The 8,808-nt window shown below is 54.7% G+C and overlaps 7 non-coding genes across 7 annotated transcripts; all 7 read right to left on the minus strand.

The window, feature by feature from the left end:
* Positions 1 to 1,641: 1,641 nt before the first annotated feature.
* LOC128337741 (small nucleolar RNA SNORD22) lies at positions 1,642 to 1,770 on the minus strand. Its single transcript, XR_008312423.1, has one exon. It is a non-coding gene; the product is annotated as a small nucleolar RNA SNORD22 (small nucleolar RNA).
* A 316-nt stretch (positions 1,771 to 2,086) lies between these two features.
* LOC128337740 (small nucleolar RNA SNORD31) lies at positions 2,087 to 2,157 on the minus strand. Its single transcript, XR_008312422.1, has one exon. It is a non-coding gene; the product is annotated as a small nucleolar RNA SNORD31 (small nucleolar RNA).
* Positions 2,158 to 3,187: 1,030 nt separating this feature from the next.
* On the minus strand, positions 3,188 to 3,257 carry LOC128337736 (small nucleolar RNA SNORD29). Its single transcript, XR_008312418.1, has one exon. It is a non-coding gene; the product is annotated as a small nucleolar RNA SNORD29 (small nucleolar RNA).
* Positions 3,258 to 3,998: 741 nt separating this feature from the next.
* On the minus strand, positions 3,999 to 4,069 carry LOC128337738 (small nucleolar RNA SNORD30). The gene has a single exon (XR_008312420.1). It is a non-coding gene; the product is annotated as a small nucleolar RNA SNORD30 (small nucleolar RNA).
* Positions 4,070 to 4,649: 580 nt separating this feature from the next.
* Positions 4,650 to 4,776, minus strand: LOC128337742 (small nucleolar RNA SNORD22). The gene has a single exon (XR_008312424.1). It is a non-coding gene; the product is annotated as a small nucleolar RNA SNORD22 (small nucleolar RNA).
* Positions 4,777 to 5,573: 797 nt separating this feature from the next.
* On the minus strand, positions 5,574 to 5,642 carry LOC128337739 (small nucleolar RNA SNORD31). Its single transcript, XR_008312421.1, has one exon. It is a non-coding gene; the product is annotated as a small nucleolar RNA SNORD31 (small nucleolar RNA).
* Positions 5,643 to 7,324: 1,682 nt separating this feature from the next.
* LOC128337737 (small nucleolar RNA SNORD26) lies at positions 7,325 to 7,399 on the minus strand. Its single transcript, XR_008312419.1, has one exon. It is a non-coding gene; the product is annotated as a small nucleolar RNA SNORD26 (small nucleolar RNA).
* Positions 7,400 to 8,808: the final 1,409 nt, after the last annotated feature.

Below are 8,808 nucleotides of genomic sequence, written 5' to 3' on the forward strand. Positions count from 1 at the left end.
GCACAAGGCTTGAGTGGACTGCAGCAAAACCTCCCAAGATGCATCAGGGCCCAAGCTTTTAAGTCCACAGCAGCTTTTGCCTCAACTGATCCGGAGAGGTGCTTCCAGTTGTGGGAAACCACTTGCGCCACGACAGAGCAGAGCCTGATCCTCCTGAAGGCCACACCTCACAGGAAACACGGCGTAGTGCCAGGGTGGGACGCCTTGGCACTCTACAACGGCTGGAGAGCCCAGGTTGACTACCCCTCGCACAGAGGCTCCTTGTCTCAGCACCGTCAGCAGCACGGGCCAGTTTCCAGCTTGAAGAAGGGTCCAGATAAATTCAGAGGACAGGTCCATCAGTGGCTACTAGTCTGGTGGCTGTGGGCCACCTCCAGCTTCAAAGGCAGGATGCCTCTAAATACCAGGTGCATGGGAGCAGCAACAGCAGGAGAGGGGGCATGCCCTCAGCACTTGCCTGTGGGCTTCTCAGAGGCACCTGGCAGGCCACTGTGGGCAACAGGGATGCTGGACTAGATGGGCCTCCTTGGGCCTGATCCAGCAGCAGGGCTGACCTTCTGCAGAGCTAGCTTCCTGTCTTGCAGCTCCACTGTCTAGCTGAGCACCAGCTTAGAGCTGGGTTTCAGCCCCCCACTGCGTAGGATGGAACTCCGTTGATGTCTTGGAGCAGGACAGGGAGGGGCTCTCTCCTTCAGGGTGGGGCTGCACCGGCCTGAAGGTCCCATAGAGCTGCAAAGGACTGTTTGAAGTTTTGGAGAGCTGCTCCAGCCAGCCCTGACCAGGACAGACCAACAGCCTGGCTTGGTAGAAGGCTGCTTCCTCTCAAGTGCCGAAGCCTCTTTTGTGTAGCCCTGCCTAGTGGAGCAAGCGGCACAGGATAAACCTCCTCAACCAAGAAAAACCCCATTTATTTCTTGCTGTGCCCGATTGTGCAGTAAGCTGGGAACATTTAACTGGGGAAGACTCTCTTCTCCTATCCTTGGGAAAGGAGAATTACAAGCCCAGACTTAAAGCTGACCTCTTACCATCTGCAGCAGACAAGGACAAACATTCATGGTTGGGTGGGGGGATCCCAGTGCCTGGAAACTGCGATACCGCCTTGCCAAGGAAACAGACACATTGTGAAATACAGCCTTATCATCTAGATGGCCCAAGTGCTGCCAGAAAGCCACAAAAATATGCTAAACACATTCGCATTGACCAGAAGATGCCCACACACAGGTGCAGGTATATGAACCATGTCATATTTATTAAAGTACAGCAAGACAGGAGTCGTCTGTATCTGGCCTATCGGAGAACAGCCACTGAATGCTGGTCTCTCAGTGCAACTTGCCACAACAGCTCAGAATGCCAGGGGCTGGCAAGCAACAGTAGAAGTTTCTAGTCCTCATGCCCCATTTGCAGGCTTCTTGGAGACATCAGGCTGGTCACTGTGGAAAATGGGACAGCGTGGACCTTGGCTCTGGCCCTGCAAGCCTGCTCTTAAGATGCTGGTAATTAGCCACAGCAGCCGATGGTTTGTGCATTCTTTTAACCGTCTTCAGCAACAGCATCCTCTCGCCTGCCCTGGAAGAGCAAGTTCAAAAGTGGTGAGCTACGGCCGGAAATCCAGACGACCCGCCCACCCCACCGGTCCTCCAAGTCCCATCAGACAGCTCCTTCTGGAGCAGGGCCTCCTCCTCTCCCTCCGCTGGCCCCAGTGGGTTCAACCTTTGCAGGTTCTGGGGCCAGGACGGAGGATAAGACGCAACAGGGTTTTCTTCATTGGGACCTCGTGTGCTCAGTCAAAATTCTGCCATGCAAGGCTTCTGCATCGTGCTCTTCCCACCAGAGCTGGGCTGCGTAGTTAGCTGTGCCAGAGGCATGCTCTTTCTCTCACCTCTTTGATGCCAGGGCAGCATCAGGGCCACTGCCTCAGAGCCTCTGAAGAGAAGCAGGTGCAACAAGCGAACTGGTGCTGCCGTGGTGAAGTAGGCGATTAGGCAGGAACTCTGGGTAAGCCTGTTTGGGCTTGTCAAGAAAAAAAAAGAGCAGGATGTGAGAACCATCAAGATCATCTACCCCTCCCTGCATTGGTACTATGCTCCTGGACTCAGAGTGAACCACTCAGTCACAGAAATCAGACTGGGGCGGTAGAGGTCTCATCACTGGAGCAAGTTTGGGGAGCAGGGTGGGGTGAGCTTAACACACAACAGCATCTCAGACCCAACAAATCAGGGAGTTGAACCACCAAAAAAAAAAAAAATTCTGGGCTCCACTAGTGGATCTGTAGTATTTTCATCTCCTTTAAAACTGCTCAGCTCAACAACTAAACTTGAAAGCAGGGGTGAGGCAACCTTCCCTCTCCAGCTACTGCTGAACTACAACTCCCATCATCCTCAGCTGCAATACTACTGCTGGGGATGGAGTTTTAGTTCAGCAACAGCTGGAGAGTCACCTGCTTTCAAGGAATGGCTCAATGAACTGTTTGAGATGCATTTAGTGAAGAAAACCAAATTATTTTGCCTTTGAACTCTACAAAATGAGCACAACGTTAAGCACTTTTAGTCAAAAATTTGTTCTAAATGCTTCTTTGTAGTTTATTTTTTAAAAGTACATACAACTGAAAGACATCCTTCAGTGGAAGCCCAGGGGCAGGATCAATGAACCACTTATTTTGAACTGATTACCAATGTCCTCTAATGTTTCTCATCTGTGTGATGAATGAATTTTGTTCTGGGCAGCAGAATCAAGGCAGTGTGTACACATGTGCATTCAGAGTGGGACCTTCCTGATTAAACCGGAAAATTAATGGAGTGGACATAAAAACACATATGAGCAGCGTGCCTATGCGCATGCCTTAGAGGGAACACTGCGGGCTACTACTTTCTGCTAAGAGTTTGGTTCAGCTTCAAGGCACCCAAGACATTTAGACTGGGCTACCGTTTCAGTTCACTGAAAAAACTGTTTCCCCTGGTCAGTTCTGGAGTCTGCATTCAGACACCCTGCTTACACAGAGACCTAGTCTCGGAGAGGCAGGGAGAGAAGCCATCTCTCACCTTGCTTAGGATGCCCTTCACAGCTCCAGTGAGCGTCAGACCGCCATCCTATTCTGCAGGAGAAAAAACCCCAGACGGGGAGGCAAGTCACCGACCAAGAGCCGCCACCACCACCAGAGAACCTCATCTCCCCTATCCGGCCTGGTGCAGTTTTTCAGTTGTTCAAACCTTTTCATGACTTGATCTCTCAAAGTGAGCTAGTTAGACTCATCATTAAAACTGCAGCAACAAGAAGTCCTCAACACAAGGCCAGTCCCAGGAAACTCCTCCAACACCTGAAATGTGGGGAGCTCCAGATATGGAGCTCTGGAGAAGCACTGCAGAGCAAGCACAGAGGCACCTCCTGGCAAGCACTGACCCAAGTTTGACAGACACAAGGAGGTTTATGTAGCTGCCTTAGGCAGAGCCCACCGGACTAGCCAAGACCTGCCTATTGGACTGGCAGCGGTTTCTCCAAGGTCATAAACACATAACAGCCCTGCTGGATCAGGCCCAAGAAGGCCCATCCGGTCCAGCATCCTTCTTCCTCACAATAGCCCACCAGATGCCTCTGGTAAGCCCACAGCCAAGAGGCAAGGGTGTGCCCTCTCTCTTGCTGTTGCTCCCCTCCACCAGCCAGGCTACTGAGATGCTATTAAACCTAGGGCTCCCTGTAGGCAAAAAAGCACAGCCTCCATTACAGGTTTAGGGCTTACCAGTTAGTCCCCATCATGAAAAAGTAGCGATTCTTCAGCCCAGACTCACCACCCTGGAAGGAAAACGGATTCTGCAATCAAAAAGGCACCAGCAAAGAGAAAGCATAAGTTCTTTACTGAATGCCTTACTGACCAGAAGTCATGGCAAAGGACTTGGCTAGGAGATTCTTTGCCAATAAAGCCGTTAAGCCAACAACAACAACAACTTAGGGCCAGCTCCAAGCAACTGCCCAGAATGGCCACTCTACCAGCTCAGTTCCCAGCCGAGGCTCAGATTCCGCTTCTCAACAGAGACATTCAGCCGAACGAGATTCCAAAAGCAGATTCATCATGTCAGTGGGAAGCTGGGGCTGTCTGTCCTCAGCAGCACACACAGGCCAAGGGACACTCGGTCCAGCCATCTTGCTGACTGGGGACCCCACAGCTGTCGCAACCGTGGAAAAAAGGCAGGCTGTCAAGTGTGATCCAAAAGACAACACTCACTTTTCTCCTTGGAGCCCCACCAGTGGAGTGACAGCCCAGGAAGCCGGCTGCGTCTCAGCAGCAGTAGCACACCGTTTTCCAGACAGAGGTCTTCCAGGCCAAATGCTTCAGGAACTGGGGGAAACCAGACAGACACAATTGGTGTGTTACATCTTGTAGTCTCAAAACCAGAAAACAGATACCTGTAAGCGATTTGTACAACAACTTTTAATCTCATTTGTGGTCATTTATTGCAAAATCATATTCTTCTTGTGATGTTAATTTTTGCTGGCCGAAATAAAGACCGATACAACTTTTGGCCCATAACCCCCCTGCAAGCTTCCCAGAACCCACAGCGGCAGGGGCTTAACACACACCTTTGCCCGCAGCCACTACCTTAGAAGCAGCACAAGCCATCAGCCATCTGGAGAGCATCTTCAGACCATTGGTCAGGTCCCATCAGACCGCTCCTTTTGGAGCAGGGCCTCCTCCTCTCCCTCCACTGGCCCCAGTGGGTTCAACCTTTGCAGGTTCTGGGGCCAGGACGGAGGATAAGACGCACCAGGGTTTCCTCATGGGGGACCAGACCAATACTCTGGGCTTAGGAATCCTGGAGTGCACTCTCTCTACCCCACCAGCACAGGACTCCTCACTTGAGGCAACACTCACCCGTTGGCTGCAAGGGTCTTGGCCTGCCCTCTGGGAGCACGCTCCTCCTGGGGGAAAGAAGAGGGGGCCTGATGTCAGCAGTGCCTCAGGAGTCTTGGAAAGCCCAACCCATTCCTGAACCTATTCCACGGAGGTCCATCGAGCTCAGGGGTCTCTACGCTGACTGGCAGTATTCTCTAGCGCCGTGCTCTCCCATTTTTCAAGTGGGGGCCACTTTGGCAAAAAGCCTCCGGCGAGAGCCGTCCCCCAGTGTGCTGACCTCGGCACAGTTCTGCGCTTCCCTCAGTGCTGGGAGGGCCCTCCAAGTGAGACGGAGCCCTCTCCAGGGAGAAAAGGGCTGGGAAGGGCTACACTCCCCAGCACTTGTGCACCCCCCACCGGAGAAGTGGGATATAAATATTTTAAACAGGAGGAAGTGTAGATAAGTGCAGGGGTTCAAGAGGGCTCTGCTTTCCTGAAAGGGAAACACCACTGTGCAGCGAGAATGGCCACGCCTGCCTGCCTGCCTGCCGCCAGGAGAACTGGGCAGAGCCTTCACACAGGCCCAGCGAGCTGCACTTGGGGCTGGTGGGGGCTGCCACTGGCCCCCGGGCCTTCCAACCAAGAGCCCTGCTCTAGAGTTTCAGGCCTTCTTTCCCAGCCCTGCCTGGAGTGGAACCCGGGACCCTCCGGCCTGCACAGCCCCACCCAGCCATCTGCTGCTGGGCTCCCCAACTCAGAGGAAACCACTCAGTCACAGGAATCAGACTGGGGCGGTAGGGGACTCATCACATGAGAGCCCACAGCAGGTGCTGATGGGGGGCAGGAGGGAAAGAGCTCCTCTGGGGTCATCACAGTGGCCCTCCAGATGCCTCTGGGGAGCCCACAAGCAGGGGGTGCCTCCTCCCCTGCAGCTGGTATGGAGAGGCACCTTGCCTCTGAGGCTGGAGTCCCCCCCCCCCCCCCCGAGAAGAGCCAGGACAAGAAGAGAGGCATGGCTAGCTTTTGCCCGCTCGAACAGCAGTGTAAAGAGGCCTTTTAGAACACACACACAGCTTGGGACCGTGACTGCCAGAACTCACCATCCTTCGCAGCAGCAGCAGCAGCATGGCAGCTGTAGAGAAAGGCAGAGAAGCTAGTCAGTGAGAGAGCAAGGCAGCAAGAAGGGCTCTGCCCTTTGGGGAACCCGCAGTTTGATCAGGGCTTTGGTAACTCTGTGCTGCCATGTGACACGTGTCGTCCATCAACATGAGGTCATCATCCCAAACTGCGGCTTGAGCACCCAAGGCCACGGTCCAGCAGCCTAGCTTCTCGCCACACAAGGCAGAAAGGGGCTCTGCATACAAGCCACAAGCCCCACCCCCCCCCTCCCAGACACACAGGGGCACCACACCTACCAGGATGGGCTTTCCCAGGGAGCAAATCCTTGTTCAGGAACCTGCATCCTGGAATGAAGGAAGGAAGTGGGAGTAAGTCTCTGCCCGGCACACCCCAGCAACCCACTCCTCCAGACAGGAAACCCTCCGTGTTCTCAGACGTAAAGCTGACATCAGGCAAATCAGATATATGCTTGTCTATTGGACACATCACTGAACACAAAGGAGCCTCAAAGGAGGAAGCCAGCATAGCCTAGAGTCATCGGGGGGCCCGAACCCAAACCAGAGAGCCTGGGACTCAAACCCACACTCGGCTGGTGTCAGGAGACAGCCAGGCAGCACTGCCAGGGGGCAAGGCCCCCAGATCTGCGGCATTTACACCACTACTGCTGTCTTTACCAGGCCTGTACGGAGCCTGGAGAGGAGTTTTGACGTATTGCTCATTTCAGAACACTCTGCTGCTCTTCACCAGAAGAACGGGGGTGGGGTGGGGGGGCAGCTTGAAAGCCCACCCCTGCTTCCCCAAGGCTGGCTGCTGCTGCTGCTGGAAGTGAAGCAGGGCTTGGGCCTTCTGAAGCCATTCCTGTGGCTCTGTAGCCACCCCCCAACCCCACCCCGAAGGCCGCTGCAAACATGGCAAGGTGGAATTGCCAGCTGGGTGCTGCGTGAACAATTAAGGGCTGTGACTTTGCTCCCCACCCCCCGCGTGCAGGGAGGCCTTGGGCCGGCCCTGCAATGCCAAGCAAGCCACCCAGAAAACACCCCTTTGCATTTCCAAACCAGCGGCCAGTTACTCACATGCAAGAGACACCCAGCAGAGGACTCTTGTGGCTGCATCACAAGAAGGGGGCCGGGGGCGGGGGGAGAGAGAGAGAGAAAAAGACATCTTAGGCCATTTAAGAGGAAGCCAAGCCATTCTGGGTTTTTATGGGATTCTTAATAATCTGAAGCCAAAAGCCCCGTTTTGTGGTGGAAATCTAAGCAGTTCTCTTCCCATCTGGGCAGGGGAGAGAAGCCCCCAGCCCGGCTTGGGGGAAGCTCCAGTTTGTCTCAGGCCCAGCCGCTTCTCCTTCGCCCGCCCACACGTGTCCAGGACAGAGCCAGCACCACTCAGAATCTGGTAAAGGTTTTCTCCACTGAAGCCTCAGAAAGAGAGAGTTCATGGATCTCATCTTTGTAGCACTGGGCACCAACTGCTGGCGTCCTTGCCGGACATCTTTAATTGCAACTGGTTTTTATGGCTGCTTCAATTGTTTGCTGCTGCAAACCGCCTTGAGATGTCTTACGAAAAGCAGCATGCAAAATGCAACAAGTCAACAGAAGGCTCCAGGACGAGCACTGTAAACAACAGCTGGGGCTACGGACATGGCCCGCAAGGGAGGGCCCAAGCGAGATGCTCAGGGCAGCTTTCGAGGCCAGGGCCTGCTGCATCCCCATCTCACCTGCCAAGGAGGGCACCACAGGCACCGGGCAAGTCAGACCTGTAGGAAGAAAGAGCGCGTCAGAAGCAGGCAACCCAACCAAGGCACGGTCGACTCTGCCGTGCAGACGCAGCTAGTCCGTCCTCAGAAACAAAAGGCCGTCCTCAGAGCTTTTCAGAACAGGTCTGTGCAGTTTCATCACAGACAGACAAGGCGCAAGTTCAGTCCTCAAGACCAAGGGCGCTCATATCCCAGGAGGAAGGCAAAAAGGGGTGTCAGAGTCATCTCAGAAATACCATCTTTCTCCTATATTAAGAAGAGCTAGAGAGGCTACCAAGAGGTTTCTGGGCAAAATACACCCCTAAGCAGGTGAGGCCCTGGGCATTTAAGAGGTCGTCTTTGCCCTGAGCCCCACCCAGCACCCAGTGAGATCATCTGGAGAGGCTCGTCTGCAGTTGCCACCCACTTGCCTGGTGGCTACTCAGGGGCTGGCCTTCTGGGTTGCTGCCCCATGCGCTCCCCGCTGCAACAGGAGCCCCCAGCTTTTTAAGCGTCTTTATAAAGAAGGGTTTTGGGTTTTGTTTTTTTTTTAGAAGTGCTTCCATCGGCTTTATGTTGTTGCAAGCCGCGCCCCACCCCGGAGGCGGAATCTTGGGGCGGCCTACAGATTGGCTCGCATAAGTAAAGCCAGGGCGGCACATTCCATGCACCCAGGGTTCGTTCCGGCCACCGCAAGGGGCTCCCGGGAAATACACCCCTTCTGCGCTTTAGTCCCGTTTGTTTAGGAGGCGCCGCGAGTCGTGCCTGATGGAGCCCCACTTTTGCAAGGGCGCTCCCTGCAAACCGCCTCCCTTTCCCCAGCCAGGGCGCCCGGAGCCCCACTACCCAGCGGGAAAGGGCGGCTCGACCGGGTAGCACAGCCCCAGCGGGCCCTGAGCCCTCCGCAGGCCGCGGATGGCGCCGGATTGACGGACACCCCACATCCTCTCCCGACTTACCGCAACTCCGCTTCTGGTGGTAGAGAAAAATGGGCCGGCAGCCAAAGGGTTAAATACCCTGTAGCCGCGGAGCACGCCGGGAAGACTCTCTCCCCCTCCGGCCTACAGCCAATGAGCGCAACTTCCGTTAGAATCCGGGTCTTTCGTGTAGCTGCCGCGGAGTCACACAA

The sequence above is a fragment of the Hemicordylus capensis genome, chromosome 14 (genome assembly GCF_027244095.1).
Source record: "Hemicordylus capensis ecotype Gifberg chromosome 14, rHemCap1.1.pri, whole genome shotgun sequence".
Classification (NCBI taxonomy): domain Eukaryota; kingdom Metazoa; phylum Chordata; class Lepidosauria; order Squamata; family Cordylidae; genus Hemicordylus; species Hemicordylus capensis.